We start from the raw sequence: 24,714 nt of genomic DNA, 5'->3' as shown, positions 1-24,714 counted from the left end.
CCTGCTTTTTGAGTAGGGCAATTCCACCCACCTTATCACCCCCCTATTTTAGGGAAACACATACTCTTTACCCCTAGGTTGGTAGATCCACCTCCCACTGTCACTATGTTTGATAACCTAATAGGATTTTTCCTTGTAAGAGTTTGCAATGTGTGTAAAAGTTGTGATTAGTGTTGAGCGAACACGGACTGTATTATTCGTGTTCGTACCGAATAATTGGATTTTTGTTAGTGTTGAGCGAACACGGACCCGAAAACTTTACTGTATGTTCGGGTTTAAAATCCGTGTTCAGTCATTTTATTTCCTGTTTTGTATGTAATGGCGCGCTTTTAATGGCGGGCTTTCAACAGCCAATCAACAAGCGTTTAACTTGTGTGCCTTAAGCCATCCCAGCCATGCCTACTAATGTATTAGTAGCTGTGATTGGCCATCTGAAGCATGTGACCATGTTTTTATAAGTTCGAGAGCCCCAGCGCGCTGCGTCATTCTGCGGTAGATTAGGGAGAGAGCACACATCATATGTGCTGGCTGCTAATTAGGGACAGACAGTGATTCTGTGAAAAATTGTGTCCGAAAAGAATGCAGGTTCAGGTCGGAGTGCAGGCAGGGAGAGTTATTAGAGCATTTTAGGGCGAGGCTGGAGATTAGGCAGGGTCAGTGTTCTACATCGATTTTGCTGTGTGGGGGGTTGTGCAGTGAACGATCTTATTGAGCATATTAGGGCGAGGCTGGAGATTAGGCAGGGTCAGTGTTCTACATCGATTTTGCTGTGTGGGGGGTTGTGCAGTGAACGATCTTATCGAGCATATTAGGGCGAGGCTGCAGAGATTAGGCAGTGTTCTACATCGATTTTGCTGTGTGTGGGGTGGTGCAGTGAACACAATCTTTTTGCCCTCACTTGAGCCCACTGAGGAGGAGGAGGAGGAGGGAGAAAAAAATCTATTTTTATCAGTCATTTGTGTGCAGCGTTCATCTTAGATCTATTTTACTACAAGTTAAAAGGTTTTTTTTTTTTCCCCCCTTCATAGCCTTTTTGCTTCAGTGCTGACTGTGATAAGACACTGCTGTGTTCACATGTGCTATTGAGTGATTTTCAATTTTATACACTTTTTTCTATTCCACTATTCAATATACACCCTTTTGGGTTAAAAAAAATTAAATTGTGGCATAGTCTGTACTAATCTATTTAAAATTTAAATTAAAGGGGAATTTTCTTTTTTTTTTTTCCTTCATAGCCTGCAGCAGAGCTGACTGACATAAGACACTGCTGTGTTCACATGTGCTATTGAAAAATCACCAATCTTATATCATATTTTCTATTCTGCTATTCAATCTACACCCTTTGGGGTAAAAAGAATTAAATTGCGGCATAGTCAGTATCGGTACGTGTGAGATACACCTTTCCAATTTTTGGGGCGCATCTTAACTACGTTTTGCTGCCATTTGCAGCACTCTAGCCCTTTCCATTGGTGTTTTAGAGCCATTTTAGTGCCTGAAAGTTCGGGTCCCCATTGACTTCAATGGGGTTCGGTGTTCTGGGTAAAGTTCGGAAAAAGTCCGGGACACGGACCCGGACTTTTTTTTCAAGTTCGGCCGAACCCGCTGAACACGGACATCCAGGTGTCCGCTCAACTCTAGTTGTGATACAATTTGCACCACTTCTTTTGTCATGTGCTGTTTAGGTTTATGACATACAGGGGTTCATTACCTGCTCTACTTGAGGGGTAGTTTATCTCCTTCAGTGCCTGTGTGGTTTGCAATATGTGGGGTGAACCACACGGGCACTGAATGTGAGAATTGGGGAACATCTGGCCAACATCCGTAAGGGTTTTAACCATTTCAGCCCCGGAAGGTTTTACCCCCTTAATGACCAGGCCATTTTTTGTGATACGGCACTGCATTGCTTTAACTGACAATTGCACAGTCGGGTAACGCTGTACCCAAATAAAATTGATGTCCTTTTTTTCCTCACAGATAAAGTTTTCTTTTGATGGTATTTGATCACCTCTGCAATTTTTATTTTTTGCGCTATAAACAAAAAAAGACTGACAATTTTGAAAACAAAATAATATTTTTTACTTTCTGCCATATAACATTCTCAATAAAAAAAAATTGCAAAATCAAATTTCTTTATCAGTTTAGGCCAATTTGTATTCTGCTATACATTTTAAGTAAATAAATCCCAAAAAGCGTACATTATTGGTTTGCACAAAAATGTTAGCGTTTACAAACTATGGGATAGATTTATGGACTTTTTTTATTGTTTTTATTAGTAATGGCGATTTAGTAATGGTGATAAGTAAAAGTGATTTTTAGCAAGACTGCGACATTGAGGTTGGTTAAATCTGACAAAAAGTGACAGTTTTTGGGGACTGGTGACACCAATACAGTTATCAGTGCAAAATAATATGCACTGTTAGTATAAAAATGACACTGCCAGAGAAGGGGTTAACATCAGGGGCGATTAATGGGTTAAGTGTGCTCCTAAGGAATGTTTTCTAACTGTGGGGGGAGTGGACTGACTGCAGTAAGAGATAGATTGGTGTTCCTGATTACTGAGAACACACAATCTCTCCCTTCCTGTCTGAAAGAACAGCCGTCTGCCTTGTTTACATATTGTCAGTCTCCATGAAAATCGCGGGAGGCCGGGGCGATCGTGGCCACCGGTCCTGCGGACTGGTTCCCGCTGTGTCTAATCACAGCGGGACCGTGGCTCTGGCGGCACGCATGCACCCCCTAGAGCCCTAAAGCAAAACCATGTATGTGTACATGATTTTGCGCTTAAGGGCCGCCCTGCCACAGTATATGTACGGTGGGCAGTCCTTTAGGGGTTAAAGGACATAGTCTTTTGAAGCACTACTATTTATATTACAACAGGAATCCATCCTCTCTACAGTTGATAGGCATAGAGAAATATTCTCCCCATTGAAAGGGAAGTATTCTCAGGAGAACTATCTTGAGAAGAGAAACTTGTTTGATATTAGATCTCAGGACATTCAGCCTGTGGGGTTTGAATGTAAACTTTTTTATTAATAATAGTTGGGCTTCTAGTACATTTTTTTTATCTGCTGTTTTTAACTTATTATATATATATATATATATATATATATATATATATATATATATATATGACTTTTCTAACTCTGATTTTATTCATTATTTATTAATAGTTTTTAATTAATTATTTTATTAAAAAATATATTTTTATTTAAAAAAAAGATATTTCCTATTTTATTAACGTTATTTGCATTTGATAACATATTTTCTACACAATTTATATTTGTACATATTTCTGTGAGATATGCACATTTGTTAATATTATTTTATTTTGAGTTTGTATATCACTTTTTATATGGATTGTTTTTTTTATATGTATTGTATTTAAGTGAATGGGCAGTAGTATATACATATATCTTTTTTTTAGTTTTGATAATTTCTACATAATTTATATTTGGCCCAATGATGGATTACATTCCATGTAATGTGGCACCTTTGGTTTTATTTCTTTTTTTAAGACAATTTTTGCTGTTAGTCCCTCCTTTGCACTGCAGCCGCCATTTTTTGGATGTACCTGACGTTACAGACCAGTCTTCTTTTCTGAGGACACCTGTTTGGGGTGTCCTCAAAAGCGATTTGTGGAGCTGCTCTGTGACGTCAACTCGCACGCCAGCGGTGCTGTGTATACTCTTTACCATGTGTTTGTTCCCACTGAAAATATAATTGCAATACCTTTTATAAAAAATAATGTTTTAAGCTTTACTGCACTATGAGACTTCTCCTTTGTTTCATGTGGCCATTATCTGTGGATTTGAGTGTGGGCTAAAACCTAGAACACGCTAAAGTTTTTTTTTTTTTCGTGCAGGGTTGCAGGAAAAAAAAAAACTGTCGGCTACAGTTGGAGATGCTGTACTAATGATTCGACAATAGTGCAGCGATCTCCCCCGCTGAGCTGTTGTGTTCTGACAGGGGGACAGAACACTAACAGGGGAACAGAACACTCTGATCTGCGCTTTCTGCCATTGGCTGACAGCGCTGATCGGGAGACAGTCGGCTGCTGGTTTTCCAGCATGCATGTCTGACATACAGACAGGAGGATGTCGGGCATTTTTATTATTTGGCTGATGTCTCTCAACATTCGGCTCGTGTGTACCTGGCTTAAGGGGACAGATATCCTCTGTTGTTATCACACTAATCACACTGAGCTGGTTTCTGGGACCCTCAGTTTAATTCAAAGCGCTCTGTGATCTTTTCTATGGTAAGAAACAATGTCACTAAAAGCACCTTTAGTCACTGGTGAACTTTTGATATAATTTTTGGGGCCTTTTAGCACATATGTATTTATGCTTTGCTCTTATTGTTCATGTTTATGTTTTTTGCTTTTGTTTCACTTTGTGATTGCATTTAAATGGGACAAACATACTTATTTTTATTTAATTTTGTTTGTTATGTTCTGTATTCAGACATGTGTGAGTGCTACAGTTTCATACACTGAGCACACATTTTAATCTTTTTTTCTTTCTAACGCATGGATATTGCAAGTTGGTTCTCAAGTTGGTAAGTGCATTACTCATTTAGACTTGTACTTATTAAAACCACAGTCTAAAGCAAAATGAGGATATTAACGTTGTTAATGTTAATGTTAATGTTAATGTCTTGTGTCTTATTTAGATGTAATTAGTGTTTAGAAACAATCTGCTTTAATGGTTCACTAGCATCTTTGGAAGCACAAAAAACCTTGAGACATATTGACAAGCAGACTGGAACTTTTTGGAAAGCTTAAGGGCCCTTTCACACGGTCCACATTCCTTTGCCGACCGTGCTTTGCTCAGCAGGGGTCGATCCGCCAATCCCCGCTGAGCCAGTGGATGACAGCTCCGTCACTGTGTGCGGAGAGGGAGGTGTCAGAGCCCTGCTGCTCTCTATGGGGATTTGGATGAGAACAGACCACCTGTCCTCTCTCATGTGATTCCATCCGATCCCCTGGACGGATGGAAAATAGGGTTTCCATCCATCCGGATTTCACGGACAGGATCGGATGCGGATGGCAGCGGGTGTCAGCGAACATGTCTCTGCTGACATCCGCTGCCCCAAAGGGATGCATGGAGGATCCGATCAGATCTGCCTAAAAAACTGACAGGCGGATGTGATCAGACTGCCCGTGTGAAAGGACCCTTACTGTAACAACTGAAAACCCAGAACTGCATTCACTGCATATATCTCATATAGTTTGTACTAATAATCAAATATTTTGGTTACAAAAAACAAGATGTTTTTGACTTTGAAATCTTTACCTAAAGCCCATTAGTGGTTTGGTCTCTCCAAGACAGGATCCTAGTTGCCATCTAGTGACTAACAGAAAGCATAACAATTCTTATTACTCAATGTCTAAAATGAGCAACAGATTGAAGATCTTTGTACAAATTATTTAACAGCCTTTTGTAGCAGTTTACAAACAACACCACTGATCTTATCAGCCTAACAGAAAGGAAATACTTAGATGTATTATATGCTATATTTCTTACAACTTTACAATCTGGCAATTTTTAGAGAGTTTGACACCCACTTCATAACAGAATTTGTTAAACTATATTATATAAATACGTATGTGATAGTGTGGGAAGGTTGACACATAATATTACAGAACTCTAATATTAATGTAAAATTCAATGATAAAGCCTGGACTAAAATAACCTTAGATTACTACTGCTTTTAAATTGAAAGCAAGGAGCAATTGCAAATGCTATAGACTGCAATTAAGATCCATATTTCATATTCTTCAAGATTTTCTCTGTTATCAGTGTATATCTAAAAGCATTTCAATACCTTCTCTCTCTCTCTCTTAAAATACTTTCCTTCAAGCAGATAGCTCTGTGTGCCCTTGTGGCAGCATAATGGGCATTTATATTTGCATTATTTATTATTGCAGTTCAGTTTGATTCATACCGTTTAGGATTCTAAAATGGGTAGCAATATATTCTAATTAGCTACTCCTTGGCAAGAAGCAAAGTGTTTTCAGGGGCTTGCTTTGCTTCCAGATGTGAGATTTTCGCAAAACTCTCAAAAACCTTTTGTTGATTGCCAAAAATGACAGAATCGTGTTATGTCAAAGATATGCAGCAAAAATACCGTATGTTTCCTCTAGAATACATTAAATACATGGATTATTTCTTGTAAAGTCATTGTGTCTCAGAAGACTAAAAAGAATAGAGTGGGATGGCAGGCAGGATTAACTTGTTCCAAATGATTCATTTGCAATCTGCAGATTATCAATAAAATATCTAGTTTCCTAGTTACTTGCAATTAAAAAAAAGGTTGGTCTCATGAATTAAAAGAAAACAGTTTTCAATGTCTGCTGGTTTCAGATATGCCAGCTGGCATGCTGCAGTTTTTTTTTATGCAAATGAAGAATTCTCAGAAACTTTGTTCACATTATTAAACATGTGAAGTTCAGCCTGAAGACATTGTATACCTTCCAGATTGACAGACTGTCCGACAGTCTAGGTTATCTATGAATGCTTGTCATTTAAAAGAGACTTGTTTGATACAAAACACCTGATTGAAGGGCATTTATAGAAACACCCATTCCTTAGCTTATGCTCCTTGGAACATGAGTAAGATTGGAACAGGAGTGATATTGGAGTACTAGCAGACAGTCTTAAACCTAGTACACACTAATTATTATTTTTTTTTCAATTAACCTATTAGTGCTGAATAAAAAAAAAAGCCGACAGCTCAGGAGGAGCCGCTGTACTAGCCATTCAATGTTAGTACAGCAATCTACCCTGCTGTGCTATTGTGTTCTGACAGGGGGTTGGCCCCCACCAGAACACTTCAGTCAGTACCTTCAGCCATTGGCTGAGAGCACTGATCGGGATTGGCAGATTTGATTGAAAGCAGCAGGAGCCAATCGCTTCCACCACTACCTCTGTTAGCAGAGAGACAGAGAGAGATGAAAGAGCTACTGCAGACAGGCACAGAGCTTGACTGAGATAGAATTCAGGTAAATATAAAGGGGGGCGATGCAAACACTGGGACATTTTTCACTTTAAAAGAAGTATAGTTACATAGTTAGTCAGGTTGAAAAAAGACACAAATCCACCTGGTTCAACCAAAAAAAAAAAAAAAAAACAGTATTGAAAACCCAACCATATAATCCCATATACACAATTCTATATGATCCAGAGGAAGGCGAAAAAACCCTGCAAAGCATGATCCAAGTATAAGAAACTTTTTTTTTTTTAAAGAATTATACTTACCTAGGTGGATGCAGCATTGGTCAGTTGCAACATCTGCCCCCCGTCAGCTCTAAGACTGAGAACCAAGGGATCAAACACCTAATGCTAATGGATAGATATTTCCAAATTCTCTTTTTTTTTTGTGATATTCCGTATATCTGTGTTTTTTACGGATTATTTCCCATATTTCCTTTTCTTATATTTTGTATCTTTATTTGTAGATACATTTCATATATGTCCCATATACCTTATTGATATTTTTAGCTCACTTCCTTCCTTTTATATATACGTATGTGTTTTTACACATAGTTTTTGTTAATTTTTTGCAGCAATTGGTACAATTTTTTGTAGCTCTTTATACATAATTTTTATTGTATTTTAATCAATAATTATTATTTTTTTTTAATTTTAAATGGGTTTCTATATATGTATTCATTTATGTATATAATACTGTCAGCGGTTGCTATATTTTTCATTGTCATTAGTGAGTTATAAGCAAACATTCATGTGTGCCTTGAGTTTTATTTAATTTATTTCCTGTTGTTTCTTAAAGGGCGGACCCGCTGTGATCCATGTTCCTTCTCTGGTGTCAGGCTATAGTCGTCTCTATCCGCATTCAGCGGTACGTCGACCTCCCGGTATGACGTGGTTACACCTCACTTCCGGTGGAGACTGGAAGTGATATTGCTTTGCCCGGCCCACACCAAAGTGAGGCTTGGAACGCACACTGGTGCCATTTTTACTGACATGGCGGCGCCTGGCAGTTATACCACAGGTGGGATCTGTTTTTTCATTACACTTTGATATGAATATCAGTGATTCCTCTAATTTATGCTGGCAATATGCTTTGAGAATGTCCTGTAAGATGAAACGCGTCAGTTTCGCACTATTTGCAGTCTGATTTGCTTGCTTATATGCCTGTACCGCTGAATGCTTTGTAAGTGCATTTCCGTTTTATCAATAAATTAGTTTTTGTGGTGTTACACTATGTCTGTCTCCTCTGGTTTATATCTCCATGTCACCGGCTGATCGTGAGCATCATTCTCCCTTCATCCTATCCGATATTTACCAGTGGAGCATCCATGGTTACAGTCTCATCCAGAGGAATCCAAGATCTTACTTATGAGCCTCATTTGACCCATATGCTGTATGGTAATTTGGGTCTACATCATCTGGTGAGTGCAATACTTACCCCCTATGTTGGCATGAGATTATAGTGTTTGATGTGCAAAATTATAACAAGGTACCAACATCCCGATTGAATAACAATTCTGGGTAGGAGAAAGAACCTACCAAAGGAATGGGTGGGGGCTCAAGGTGTCAAGGTGTCCACTTTTTTGGAGTCTCTACGCGCTTGCCTGAGAATTGGCATTCTCATTATGAACTGCCGATTACATCATACAGACGTATAGTTGTTTTCTACCACTTGCCTCTCAATATCCCCTATTTGTATCTCTTTGAGGTAGTCTCTTTTTTCCCCCCTTTTTCCCTTCCCTCCCTTTTTCCCCTCCCCCCTCATCCCCCCTTTCCCGCTTCTCCCTTCCAATCCCCCCTCCCCCCTTTCCCCCCCCCCCTTTTTGTTTCCCCCTTTCCCTTTTTCTTTTCCCTCCCTGTTTCCTTCCCCCATTGTTTTCCTGATGACAATTTTTCCTGTGATTATATGGCCTCTAAAAACTCCTTATCTTCCTTTTTTAGAGATAGGGACCTCTGGGTTCCAGTCTATATAGTCCCTTAATTGGGTCTCATATTACTTAACATATTGGATGTTTAATACCATTCAGGTAAATCATTTTCATTAGGTTTCCCATTTATATACTTTTTGGACATCACCCTGGGGACCTTACCGGCCTTTCCTCTAACTTTTTGAACTCAATTGGTATTGCACGGATGTCTTTTCCGGTTCATGAACCACACGCTCTCTGGGTGTCCCTGTCTTATCCCTCCTCCACATCCGTGGGTAAGACGTTATGTGGGGGTTGCAGAATCCCCCTCCCCTCGGTGTGCTGTCGGGTGACCCCCTGTGGTGGAGCACTGTGCATGGTATATATAGGGGCCACATTTGCATGTTGGACCGTTATGTTTTTATCTTGTACAACCCTTATGTCTGTTTGTTTTATCATCTGTTATTTCATTATACAGGTCATTAAAGGCTTCTAATTGTATATTATGACACAGACCCCTGAAGAAGCAGCCCCCATTAGGCTGCGAAACATGTTGGGTTAATCTCTGAGGTCTTTTACATCAGATGAGTTATATAACATTGATTGCCTACTTTATGTACCTTTGTAATGGACTTTATGCATTTCACAATGTATTGTATATGTCTCCTATATCTGGTTTTAATATGTTAAAATAAAATAACTTGATTTTATCACTGTTGCTACTTTTTTGCTTACGGTACCCTTAAAATCCCACCAGCCCTCTCCTTCACACTTTCCTTCTCACATCCTTTTTCCGTCTTTTTTCCCTCCCTTCCCCCCCCCCCCCCCTTTTTCCCTATTTTCTTGTCTTCACTTGTTTTTCTTCCTTTTTCCCTTTTTTCTTTTTACTCTCCTTGCTTTTTGTTCATTTCTTTGGATGGCGGTTTGGACACCTTGAGCCCCCACCCATTCCTTTGGTAGGCTCTTTCTCCTACCCAGAATTGTTACCCCCTATGTTGGTTTTCAGGATCTGGCAACCTGGATAACAGAAGAAAGCCACTCAGGTGAGGCAAAGCACTCTGGTGCAGGTCGGATCCGCCATCCAGTAATCCAATAGTCAACAGAGAAAGTTTGACCGCACTCAGGAGTAGATGAAAAATGGAAGAGTTTTATTCCCCATAAACTTGAATACATGACAATGCTTCACACAGACATGGGACAGGTTAACACGTTTCACGATTCCACAGATCGCTTACTCATAAACACTAGTGGGAAATTGGTGAGAGAGCCGCATAAATAGGTAGCCAACATATCAGCTGAAACAGATTAAGGGAAGTGATAGAACACACCCAAGATCTGATGATTAACATATAGCACCTGCGGGTCAGTCACCTCAAACCCACTTAAAAAACCAAGACAAAATAGGAAAACACACACACTATATCCATAACAGGAAAAACTTTCTCATAAAATCAAAAACATGTAAAGAGTGTCCAACATTGAACTTGCCCCTAATGTGCATTCAATTTAAATAGACAAATAAGTCAAATGTACATTCGCACATATAGATATACGAGAAATTACTCGATACATGTTTGTGTAACAAAAATTCTTATTAGATGTACAAAAAGATGATGAATATATAGCTGGGTGGAAAAAAACTGTGTATATGATCAGAAAAAATATAAATAAAATGGAAGGTATGTATATACCTTATTCATATTTTTCACCTTTAGCGCAGTTATTATTCCTTTTCACTATGTATATATAAGTGAATAAAAAAGGAAGATATTACAAAGGAATAAAAAAGTGTGTGAATATAATATACAAAACCTCAAAATATTGAGAATGACATACGTATGAATTATGTTGAAACTAAAATATATAATAATTGGTGATAATTGATGAATAATAATGGGTGAAAAAAATCATAAAAAGGTATATAAGAAAAAAGATGGTTTCAAAAAGGGACCTCTAGAAGGTCACGACCAACCCAACAGTGTGTGCCTAAAGTACATAAAGATATACAGATATAAAACACACACGTTTAGGTCACGACAAAAAATAGGTCCCGATCAAATTTGTCTAAAAAATGAAGAAAAAGAACAAAAATTGTATACACAAATAAATGAATGGATGAAAGATTGTAAAGTTTGGCAAGGGAGGGAGAGAACTTGGCTCCCACAGCTGCCCCACACCTTTGGAGGTAGAAATCCCAGTCAAAAGAAAAATAGTTATGGGTCAACAGGAAATGTAGTGTCTCAAGGATAAAGGACTGTAGTGAACTGGACAAATTAGTATATTGTTCAAGGGTAAACTTAATAGCATTTATGGTGAACTGTTAGGGTTTACCCATTATTTAGCGCTGCACGTATAAATATTTTTATGATCAAACACCACCGACTACTCAGTTCTCAGAGTTCCCTTTGTTCTGCACCCCGCACGCTTACTGCAGCAGTGATCATCAGGAGAAGTAAAGCCAAACGTACAATATAGCGTATACAAGTGCAACACAACTCATATTGTAATTGAATGTTATTAAAAATTACCTTTCCTTTTCAATCTGCAACTGCTGTAATTTTCTGAAAATGTAATGCAATATGGCTACCTGGAGGTGTTCTGTACACAGCATGTGTACTGACCACACCCCAGAAACATCATTTCCTGCTTGTGTGATTGGCTCACCAATTTTCTCAGAAGTCTGCCTAAGATACAAGTCAGATTTCTGGCATCCCCTGCAATAAAAATTTAATTTTTGGTGAGATACTTCCAATAGGAACACGTCTAAAGGGATGCAGGCTCAGCAGCTTCCCTCCTTAGAGCCCTACAGCTGCAATAGCTGACAGATAATTATGAAACCACTCCCATTTGACTCACTGAGCACAAAGGCACAGAGGAACAAACAATGATTTCTTCAGAATAACAAAAGGTTGAAATCTGCAAAAAAGGTTGTTAAAATCCTTGATCACCCAGAGGGGAATGTTTTTTCTCAACAAAAGGGGAGTTACTCTTTAAGCTTTAGCTGCCAGACCAAGAAAAATCAAAGCTATCCACATGCTGGAGAGATCTGGAGCTAATTCAATCCATCGGTATCTTTTTGGGGAACCTCCCCCTTATTAGCCTTGACTTTAATACTTAAACCAAGTAAAAAATGCTGTCAGTAGACTAAAATGAACAGTCTCTGTGTAAATCTCATAAAGTAAACATAGTAAACAAAGTAAACATACTGTATAAGATAGTCAAAACAAATCAATAACCTCCACAAGCCATGTCACCTCTAAGGACTATTTATTATACAAAAATATAAAATCAAATAGATATACTTATCACCCTTAAATCCCTGCCCATCATATCTCCCTAGCGATTCAAGGATTTTACTTTAAAAACCATTATGACATTACTGTCAATACATCTTCTCAGGGCAGCTATACACTCTTACACTCTATCCCACTGAGATGACAATTGCACGGTAGTGCGATGCTGTAGCCAAATAAAATTGATGTCCATTTTTTCCCACAAACAGAGTTTTCTTTTGGTGGTATTTGATTACCTCTGCGTTTTTTTTTTTTAGCACTATAAACAAAAAATGAGCGACAATTCTAAAAAAAAAACAATATTTTTTTACTTTCTGCTATAAAACATTCCCAATAAAGAAATTTTAAAAATCTAATTTCTCATTTCAGTTTCAATTTCTCAATTTCAATTTAGGCCAATATGTATTCTGCTACATATTTTTGGTAAATAGAATCCCAATAAGTGTACATTGATCGGTTTGCACAAAAGTTATCGCGTCTACAAATTAGGAGAAAGATTTATGTAATTTTTATTTATTTTTTACTAGTGATGGCGGTGATCAGTGATTTTTAGTGGGACTCTGACATTGCAGCGGACAGATCTGACACCTAACTGACACTTTTGAGGGGACCAGTGAAATTACTACTGTAATCAGTGTTAAAAATATGCACTGTTACTGTACTAATGAAAATGGAAAAAAAATGAGTGTTGCCCTACCCTTAAAAATGTCAAAAAACTGTGAAAGTGAAAAGTGAAAGTGAAAACTTAGTTCATGAACATATTTGCATAATTCATCATCATAAAGTGCAATCATGTAAACAATCTTTAAAGTGCATTGTGCAAAGTAAAAGTGAAAAAAAGATGTGCAAAACAAAATAATTAAAATGAAACATATATATATATTCCTTGAAAAATGGAAAAAAAGTGTGTATAATCCATCAAAAAAAAGTGAAAAATAGTCCTAATGGGGGGCGCATGGCCAGAGCCGTCTGAGCAGGACATGTCTGCCTAGAGCTCCGCATCTCACCGCCGCACACCCTGCTACTTACCGACCCAACAGCATCCAGGGATCCCCAGGATCAGCCCACGATGGTCTACGGTGGACCGAAGAACAAATTCAAGGCTAAATCCATCTGTGACGCGCTGATCAGATCCGCTCCTAAGATGGCGGTGGAGCCATCTTCCCCCTCGCTACACACATCTTCCCTCACAAAACCTGCAGCACTTCTTCCAGAGGGTGAGTCAGACTATGATTTTGGCCTCACACCCCTAGAATTCAGGGGGACACACCACAGCCGGACCTGCTCCAGCAATTTGAGCGGATGCCCACAAAAGCCCTAAAACACACCTCAGACGCCATTACAGACAGGCTCACCAGAGAAATTAGGGAGGTGGGCCACCGCACTACTCTATTAGAGCAGCGCACTGAGGAGCTGGAACTCACAGCAGGCAACCATTCTGAGGATTTGGAAGAGAATTTATCCCTACAATCCCGCATAGAGAACTTTGAAAACAGCACCAGGAGGTCCAATATCAGGATCAGAGGTATTCCAGAGTCTGGAGTCTGTGGAGGAGCTTTAATCCACCATCACTGCATTATTCCAGGAATTATCCCCATCAATTCCTATAGAGCGCCTGGCAATGGACAGGATCCATAGATCACTGTCCCCATGCTCAGATGACGCCCCCCCCCAGAGACATAATAGTGAAACTTCACTTTTTCTGCACTAAAGAACAACTTATGGTAGCAGCTCGCAATAAGGATTCCCTAACCTTTCAGGGTCACCGTTATCAACTATTCCAAGATTTATCCTAGGCTACCCTGGCTAAACGAAAGGCTATGAGGCCACATCTGCTTATTCTACAACACCACAGGATCACCTACAGATGGATCTTTCCCTTTGCTGTCCGCTTCTCCTATAAAGGCTCCTTCTACCAATGTAAATCCCCTGAGGGTCTACATAGTACTGTTCGTGAACTTCACTTGACACCTCCTGATCACTCCGCTGAAGGCTCCAAGCGACATGCTGTATCATCCTCTCCGCAGAAGACTCAAGCTCACCAGGATCGTGTCACCCAGCAAGGAATCCATAAGAGAGGCCGCTACTCATCCCCAGCTCCAGCCCCTGCTCCTGAGGACTCCATGGACTGAGGAGACCCCGCGGTGTTCACCTGAATGTTCTTACTTGTACAGTCGTCTAGCTGTCCTGTTGACCCTTTTTTGATGTCACCTTTTTGATATCCCCCTTGAACCGTAACTATATTTTTCATTTTTTTTTGGTACTCACCAGGATGTACCAACAATGTGGGCGAGCTTGGTGGCAGAGTTTCTCTAGGTTTGACCTTGTAGTGGGCCGTTCCACACTTTTTAGCCTTTCACTCTGCCATCACCCTCACTCATACACTGCACCTCTTCTTGGGTCCTGACCCGAGAGAGAACTTTACACTTTATACTTTTACATTTACTCACCTCCTCTTTATTGCACCATTGTTTATGCTCATACCAGGCACTTGTGGCGGATTTGTTAGTTATACTTTCTTGCACCATGAAAGGTGCTGCGACCCTTAAGGTGGCTTCAACTTTACCTACAATTACAGTGAGAACAGGCTTTTCATTTGGCCTGTTCTCCTGCCTTTGCCATGATGCTGCCTGTTCTGAGTATCCTGGCTTACATTTACCAATTGGGACCCCACGTTCCCTTTATTTCTTTTTTCATAGTTGGGTCTGCTAAGTTGGCTTGATTTGTTTTATTGTTTATAATCAGCTATGTTATTGACTCGTTACCTCCACTTTTTACAGTGCCTACTACTAGGCTGTCCTTGTCCCAGAAACTGCTCACTGCACCCCAATTGTAATCCTCCAATACCAGCCCTATTTGGACTGGTATCCATTGGACTCATTGACTCCTTCTGGCGGGAAGCACTCTTCCTTCCAGAGGACCTCTTCTTCTTTTCATCACTCTCCTTTTTTTCTTGAGATTTTCCCCGCTTCCCTTCCTCCCCCTTTCCTACTCTCCTGCTCCTCCCCTTCCTGTATTCCATCCCCACCAGTAGAGAGTCCCCTGCCCTCCATGCCTGCCTCTTAACCCTGCCACACTAATCTTGAGCTCCATTATGTTCACCTTAAACATTCTTACTCTTAAGGCCTAAATTCCCCCTCCAAACGCGTGAAAGCATTCTGATCATTCTCTTCCCCATCTGTTCATGCGGCTTGCCTCCAGGAGATGCATTTTTCCACACAATCAACTCCCAAACACTTTGGTCACCAATACCCACAAGTCTATAGTGCCTCCGCCTCCACAAAGCAACGAGGTGTGCTGATAGCATTCCACAGAACTACCCCATTTACTTTGCAGAAAGAAATAAAAGACCCTGAGGGTCGCTACCTCATACTGATAGGACGGCTTCTTGACACAGATATTACTATAGTTTCATACTATGCTCCTAATAAGAAACCCCTGGCTTTCCTTTCCCACTTATTGTCTGTCACAGATACACATAAACAGGGAACTCTATTACTTTGTGGTGACTGCAACCAAGTACTATATCCTCTACAGGATAAGTCCCCTGCCCCACTATCCGTTCAATGCCTTTCTTTCCAACAACTCCTAAATCAACACTCATTAGTGGATTCGTGACGTGAACATAATCCACTTTAGCGACAGTACACCCATTATTTCCATCCGCATAAACTGTTTTCACGGATTGACCACATATTGACCCACACTGGCACATCTCCTCTCCTCACCACCTCCACTCTCATACCTTGCGCCTGGTCGGACCATAATGCGGTTATCTCTTCCTTCTCCTCCTTGGTACCTAAACCTATCCTTCGCTCTAGGTAACTCAATGACAGCATGTTGGCCAACCCGACCCACCATCTTGAATTAGAGCACGCCATTTCTGACTATTTATCCACCAACACTCATCCGGACACATCCCCACTCATGCTGTGGGAAGCTCACAAACCAGTTATACGGGGGAGTCTGCATTAGCCGAGCCTCTCATCTTCGTAAGGAACGTCGCCTCTTGTTACAAAACTTAGAAACAGCCTTGATCTCCTACTGTCGGAATCAGCAGAACAAATACTCAGAAAGTTGAAACACGCTCTATATATGAAAGCTAACAAACCTTACACCTTTCTAGCCCTGACACTTCGCAAAGCTGATTACACTCCCAAACCTATACGTCTTAAACTGGCTAAGGACACATACTGTAGTAACCCCCTTAAAATTCTCCATCAATTTTGTGCTAAACTTTTTACTCTCTACAAGGACCCCTCCACATTTGATCGCGCTCGCTTAGACACCCTCCTGTCCTCTGTCCAACTCCCTACACTGTCCTCTTCCCAAAGATAGAATCTTGATAACAACATAACTGCTGAAGAACTGTCACAGCCAATTAAATCTTTGAAACCACGTAAGCACCCAGGCCCTGATGTTTTTTCAGCTACATATTATAAATACTTTGCTTCTGTACTTATCCCCCCATTAGTTGGGGCACTCAATTCCTTGCTCGATGGACACTCCTTTCATGTAGACTCGCTAACGGCTGCCATTTCCATGATCCCCAAACCAAATTCCGATGACACCTCCTGGTCTAATTATAGACCCATCTCTATACTCAATATGGATACTCACTAAAGTCCTGTCTTCTCCCCTGAATACAGTGATTGGCACTTTAATCCATGCCGACCAGATGGGTTTTATCCCATCTCTCCAATCTGGCGATAATGTTTGCTGGACCACCCCACTCACATTGCTAAAAAACCCTGAATTCCCTCTTGCTTTCTTTCCCTTGATATCATTAAAGCCTTTGATTCCTTGTCTTGGCCATACCTCAACTCGATCCTCCGTCGATGGGATTTCGGTTCCCACTTTCTTCAATGGGTAAATGCCCTCTACAAGAACCCTAGAGTGTATATCTATTACTCGGGCTACCAGTCGGACCCCTTCCAGATAGAATGAGGCACGAGGCAGGGTTGTCCCCTTTCCCCCCTTCTATTTGCCCTGGCCATTGAGCCCCTTGCGATCCTCATACGCTCCAATTCAAATATTTGGGGAATTGAACTGGGTGGACACCACCATAAACTCTGCCTCTTTGCAGAGGATGTCCTGCTTTTCCTTACTGCCCCACTCCTATCAGCTCCTAACCTCCTTGATTCTGTAACTAAATTTGGATCTATCTCGGGCCTTGTCGTTAATCCACGGAAGTTACTAGCCTTAAATGTATCCCTGTCAGCCGATGTCCTTAACCACCTCATATTTTCTCTCCTATTCCCCTGGGCTAATTCATATATCCCCTACATGGGTTTCAAATTCACAGCTGACTCTGTTGAGCTCTTTTCTGCCAACTATCCTCCCATATTATCTACACTTACAAAACTTATGAACAAATGGTCCTCCCTACCTCTATCTTGGATGGGGTAAATTACAGTCCTCAAAATGTCGATCTTACCTAAGATCTTATACCTGTTTTGAGTTATCCCGATACAGGTACCATCTTATTTTTTACGCATTTTACAGAAGCGGGTTCTGGAATATATTTGGGGCAATGCCAAACATTGCTTACCCAGACCAACATGCAATGAAGGAAATCCCATTGTGGGTTTCCCTGGAAGCAGTATCCTGCTATCCTTTATCAGTAGCTAACCTCCTCTGGCTACCACCCTTGCAACAGAGATGTATCCCTAACCCTATCACTAAACATAGCCTAATCATTTGGGATAGACTTAAACAACAATTTAACCTTCAGTCGCCTCATAATCCCCTCCTTTCTTTCCCTTGCAACCCCTTGTTCTACCCGACCTGGTCTTCTCGGACCTCTTTCTCTGAGTGGACTAGGGCTGGCTTGATACGTGCTTACCATTTCTTCACGGCGCACGCCTTTAAATCATTCTCGGATTTACGTGAAGCCCATGACCTCCCTCCTGGCGAATTGTTTCGCTACTTACAACTGAAACACTTCTTTGGAAAAAACACACCAGTGCAAGATGGCTTCCCTGCGTTTTCAACCTTTGAACGTAACTGCAAAACGGACCCTCATAGGAGGGGGCTTATTTCTGATCTCTATGCTCAACTCTTGTCAGTTCAGGAGACCACCCCTTCTACATACGCAACTAAATGGGAAAGGGACTTAAACCTCTTGTTAGATGACTCAGACTGGGTTCAAATCTGGCAAGCCACAAAATCTGCATCCCCAAATATTGTAGCCCTGGAGACAAATTATAAAGTCCTTACCAGATGGTACTTGGTCCCAGCCAGAATCTCCAAATACGTGCCTCAGTATTCACCTGATTGCTTTCATGGTTGCGAGTCTCCAGGTACCCATGCTCACATATGGTGGGAATGCCCCACGGTTTGTGCCTTTTGGTCCGAAGTATATCAAGTCCTGTCTACTGTTTTTCACACTTCGCCTACCCCTGATCCGGCATCTGCGCTTCTGAACCACAAGTCACCTGAACTCACACATCACCAATTTAAGCTTTTTCTCTATATCACCACAGCAGCCAAACAGACTATAGCGAAGGCTTGGAAAACTTCCACGCTTTGTTTCCTGACTATGAAAAGTAGAGTCACTCAAGCTATGATACATGCTCAAACTGAAGCAATCCTGCTGGATAAACTTACCCCTTACGAAAAACTCTGGAAACCCTGGATTGACAATTGCCTACAGTCAGGCTTTGACAAATCCCTTGTACTAGTTTGAACTCAGGTCCTCAATACCCTACCGGTTATGCCATTTTGAGCCTCCAATAGTGGCTCAGGACTCTCTCCGGGCAACTTTTATCCCCCCTATCCCCCCTCTTCTGTTTTGTCCTTCTATTCCCCCTACTTTTCTTCTTGCCCCCCTTATTCTATCCTATTCCTTCCCCCCCACATTGCCTCAGGTATACCACTACCCAACACGTTTACCTGTTGTGGCTGGATGACCAACTTTCACTGTGCTAATGACTCCTTCTTTGACATGCTCCCGGCCACCCCTGCACCTTGTGACCACCCTTCGTATTTATATACTGAGGCACCCAGCTTGCCCCTTTTTTCTTTCTCGAATCTGTATGTTATGCAATTGCTTGCTGTTACTTATGTCCTTATGACATGTACACTTTTGTATGTACTTTTATTGTTTGTTGTATTGTTTTGTACTGAATCCATTTTGCTTTAATAAAATAGTTTGAAAAGAAAAATAGACCTAATAAATACCGTCATGTGTCCCTTCACCAGTGTTGACAGCTGGCACCACTGTGCTCTCTAGCCGCTCATCTCAGTTACACTTGAAATAAGCATGTAGTGTTAACAAATCCTTAGAATGGTCCTATTAGTTTTCCATCACCAGATGTCCTGAGCACGTATGCCTCCAAAAAGGTGCATCAGCCCTATCCCTGGCTGATAATCTCAAGGGCCATAAGAATCACTTATTTCCATGTTTTCATACAGGGGGATAAAAGGAAACTCTCATGGTGTAGTAAAATAAGCCATTTAATGAAACAAAGCAGCAAAACAGTTGCAATTAAAGATAGAAACGTTTGGTGGTGACTCAAGGCTTATCGCCCTTGATGGTACTGGCATCGCTTCCATCACTTCCGGTATTCTCCGTCCATGCCTTACGCGCCACGCCCTTCCCCTTTTTTGCCTGCTTTCTCCCCCTCCCCCCTTTTCCTTTCTTATCCTCCCTTTCTGCTCTGAGGCCTAACAACTGTCTCTAATTTCAGGCATTTATATGTGTATCTCCTGAGGAAGCGAGCATGGTCTCGTGAAACTCGTAGATAGATTTTACCATGTATGCATTTACACCTTGGATTGTCAGTCATATTTTGATTTATGTAACTATGAAACCCATGCATATATCTATGCACCTATGTTTATTAGAATTGTATGACTAAAGTGTTTAAAATGTAATACATTTGTACATTTTATACTTTGTGGTTTGTGTCTTACAAAGTCCCTTGGGCATTCTTCTTTTTTGTATTCACAGTATACATATATAACTTGAGATATCCGATCATCACCCAGGTGATTCAATGTGTGACCAACAAACAATTTTCCATATAAAGTGAAACAAGAGGTAGGCAATTCATAGTGTAGTATTTAAAACATTCCACTTTATTAAAACATAGCTTGCACTTACACTTAAGATGAAAACAAACAGAGGTAGTATCAAACAAACACGGCTGCGGACCCGCCATCCAGCTCGTGTGCACAGACGTTCAGTTAAAGCAAAACACTGAACAATTTGAGGAGATAAAATGAGTGGGGTTTTCATGAGCCTATTTGATTATATACTTTTGTAAAATAAATAGTCCTGTGAGGTGACATGGCTTGTGATGGTTATTATTTTGTCTTGATTATCTTATACAGCATTTTTACTTTATGCGTTTTATACAATTGCTGTCTGTTGTGGTCCACTAACAGTAGTTCTTTGGCTTTGGGGTTTATAAACATATATACAAGATGATCTTTTTGAATGATGACAGGACATCATGACAAGATCACTTTTACCTGAAGCTCCACCTTCTGTCCTGAATTGGAACTCAAAGGTTTTATTACTACTCTTAATATGCAAGTACTACATACAGTATATGCCAATGTAATCTCAGGGTAAGAAAAGATTTATTATTAATATAAACATCATTGTAATGAAATAAATGCTTTGTCCTAGGTGGATTGAATTGAGCATGTTTACCTTGCCTACCTACAAAAACATAAACAAATTGATTTACATGAATAATGACATCACAAATATTCCCAAATGTACAATACATCAACAGCTGTTACAGAATTCTTAATTAACTGTCTTTCACATGCAAGATTAGTTGGACCTTGCCCAAAATGAACAAAATGTCCATAGTGCCGCTGTCTGTAATGATTAGCAAAATAATAAAATATGTTCCATCGTTTTTTTTCAGCAATAGCTGTAGGTTTTTTTTTTGTTTGTTTTTTTTTTTTTTGTTTTTTTTGTTATTTTTCTTTCCTTATGTTGAAATTAAAAAAGTAGTAATACCATCGACAATCATGAAATAAAAAAAAAAAATCATAATTCTTTATAATTGAAATTGGTATCAGAGGAAAATGTTATAGTTCCTATGTATATTTGTTAGCAGATCATACAGCGTCATAAACCTTAACTTTCTTGCAATGTAGTTGAAATTCTAATATTGTTGAGACCAGGGCAGACACATTTTTTTTCTTTTTTCAATGTTAAGTCCTCATTCAGATGGAAGAATGAAGATGAATAGGTTATTGCGTTCCAATTAGCTAAAAGCCATCTCGTGACACGAAAGCATTCGGTCAGAGCCCTTAATTACATGTAACTGCTCAGAAGAGTGGTTACATGTGAACAATGGTGGCACCTGCCATGGATTTGTACAGGGTACAAATTTGGCCATGGCTGTTTACACACAATATGCATGGGGCTAGTTTCTCCACTTGCAAGAAATGGTGACCATTACTGACTTCCCTTAGGAAATGGTAGTTGCCATATTGTTATGTTGATCCAATGGCCTCAGTAGTTTTTTCTACTGACCCAAAACAAACATATATAGGTAAAGATAGTGAAAAGCCCTAGTCTGCATATTTTTTCCAGGCTGGTGACTGAAAACATTGACACAAGTCAGTCAGTATGAGAGCAAAACAACTGAAAACAGCAAAACAACCATGTCTTTTGCATGACAATTTTACTTTTAAGCATTACTAAATATGGTGGCTGTCTTATTTTTCTTTTTTATGCTTTTTTCCTTTTAGTTGCCTGGTGATCCAACCAGTAACACACTTCCTGTCTTTAGAGTCTCCACTCTGGATAGAAAGACAACAGAGACACCTTTGGACAACAGCATTGTCAGTCAGGGGGAAGAGTAGTGTTAGATGCACTAGCAAATTTAGATAGATTTTACTTACAAATTTAAGCCAAACTCCTGATAACAATGATTAAGCAGTTACAGAATCAGTCCTTTTTCTTTTAGGATGAAGGTTTTACATAAATGAATAAATGTTGACCATTGTTGGGACCCCTGTCAGTGTTAAATGGTTTGTCTCAGCCCTCTAACTGCTACTTTTGCTGAACATCATGGTATAATAAAACAAGTTGAAATATAACAGACTTACTGGATGGATTAACAGATGAAAATAAAGGAAAGAAAGTCTAATATACTGTAATTAAAGTAAAGGGGCTGGTTTGTTACCATATGCCCCTAGGGTCCTGCACATGCCCAGGAAATATGTTTCCCTGTGTCTAGCCCTCTGCAGCTCAGAGTGCCTTCACATGGGATAGGTTGGACATGTAATCTGCTGGGAGGTGTAAGGTCCTCCACTGTTAGTCCTAATGTGCAGGCAGCAGGACAGGAGCCCAGTATCATGCAGCTTCAGTGGCTTCCATTTTAAGTGGGGTGGCCCTGCATCTTCAGCCACCCATCTGTGTTAGCAACCCTTGGATTCTTCCAGCCCCTTACCTGTGGTACCAGCTCAGAGATTCCTCTAGCTGTTTTCCCGTGTTCCCAGACCAATCCTCGACTTCTGTATACGAGACATTGTCACAGAGGCTAAGTACAGGTAGCTGTTTATGTACTGTAGCATGTATTGAAATAGTGGTCATATGCTAGTGTCTGTGTTTACAGAGCCTTATAGAGACTATTCTGTGCTGCCACCAAGTATCCATAACTGAGTCAAAGAGACATTGCTTTTATGAGCTCTTTTTTGCACAACATAATCAATTTAACATTGTTCTGTACTGTATGCACATCCTTTTGCCATTTTGACCCCATTTTAGTTCTTAATCCTACTCTAACTTTAACCATACTACACAGGTGCAAAGAAAAGGTATCCTCTTTTTTTATCAGCAATCCTATGATCACAAAGGTGATGGGAACAGTGCAACAGCAGCACCTGTCAGTGATACTCTAGAGGGAAACAGGCAGCCTACCACCTTTCAATAGTAACTTCCTTTTTTCAGGCAGAATTCCTGCTGCAAAAACTACCATAGTACAAACAAGTACATAGGGTCAGGTAAAGACTTGAATGACTGGATTGAGAGATTGAGTGGTTTTATGAGATCATTTTGGATCTAGTCCGCCCAGCAGGCAGAACTGACTACTAACATTTTAAAAGAGGAAGCAGAAAGGTTTAACACACACCTCCCAGCAGAAGACCATGGTTCCCTTGACAAGATATTTAGCTGCTTAGAAGCAGTGTATAGCCAAGCAGTAGCATTAAGGGATCATAGGGCTCCTTCATCAGCAGACAGCACAGAGATGTATTTCCGCAATATGCACTGAAACTACAAGACGTAGCAACAGAGATCCACCACAAAAAAGAGGCTGAGGAGGATGAACCAGCTGGGGTAAGGTAGATTAATGGCTAATGGAACAATTTGTAGATGGACTTCTGTTCAACAGGGTTAGAGATACCTTGTAAAAGAAAGTTAGGAATGTCCTCAATATGAAGTTCCACAAACTGTTAGAAGCAGCCATAGCATGTCAGCAGCAGAGATACAAGGACCCAGACACACCCATAGGCATCAAAGTTAGGAAACCAGTAGACCCACCTGAAACTGATCTGACAGCTCCATGGGAGGTAGCCATCCAAAACTGGCAGAAGGGTTTGCTCAGCTCTATACAGAGTAATTCTCATGGAAGTGCTGTTAAGAATACTTCTCTGTGGGGCAACCAGATATTTCTCCCTCATGGAGAAGACAAATGGTATCTCAAAGGTGACCAGGGAGCAAGGTCACCACTCCCCCAGCTGTTGATGTGGATTTGGATCATTTCAAGAGAGATTGCCCCAAACATATACAGTAATAATCATTAAACAAGAATGCCCCTCTTCCAAGAGTCAAGCAATGGGGAGACAAAGTGGATAGACTCCCTATCTCAGAGCTGAAGATGTGGATGAAAAGTTGAAGCAATAAAAATTCTTAACTTAACAAGAGGAACATATACTTAAAGAGTGTAACTTGACTTAGACCCAGAGAAAGGATTCAGTGGTTTCCATCCCCCCCCCCTCCCCAATAGATGTTATTCAGTTACAGTGGTGGCCAGGTCCCAGAGAAACTTTGAAGCTGTTACCATAAACCAAGAAACTGCTTTCGTGTTTTGTCTAGGAATTTTATACTGTACTGCAGAATCATATTCCCCTATGACTTGTCAGTGTCCTGGCAGTTTGTACTTTCAAGGGCCCAGACTGTCTCTATGGCAGAAAGAATACATGTGGAAATGAGACACTGGGGTGTAAAATATTCACCTGGTTCAAGGGACATGACGTGTATGAGTCTCTTCCAGTTGGTTTAAAAGGTCCGGCAACACTTTGTGGTCTGTTCAGTGTCAGAGGAGAATGAGGCTCAGACTCCACCTCTTGACTTGGCACACATCTACCCTATTGAAAGTACTGACAATCATTTTGTTTATACTTGACAGGTCAGAAGACATATACCGTCACAGTCTAGTTAAGACCACTTTGCTAAGTTTTCGGTGCCAGTACCAACCTGCGATCAGGCCGCTAAAACTACCACCCTGATGATGGGCAAGCCTTCCCTATTGCTGTCCAGGGACCCTGTTC

Source organism: Pelophylax lessonae (assembly GCF_965119305.1).
Source record: "Pelophylax lessonae genome assembly, chromosome: 2".
Classification (NCBI taxonomy): Eukaryota; Metazoa; Chordata; class Amphibia; order Anura; family Ranidae; genus Pelophylax; species Pelophylax lessonae.
Note: the sequence above shows the minus strand (reverse complement) of the source record.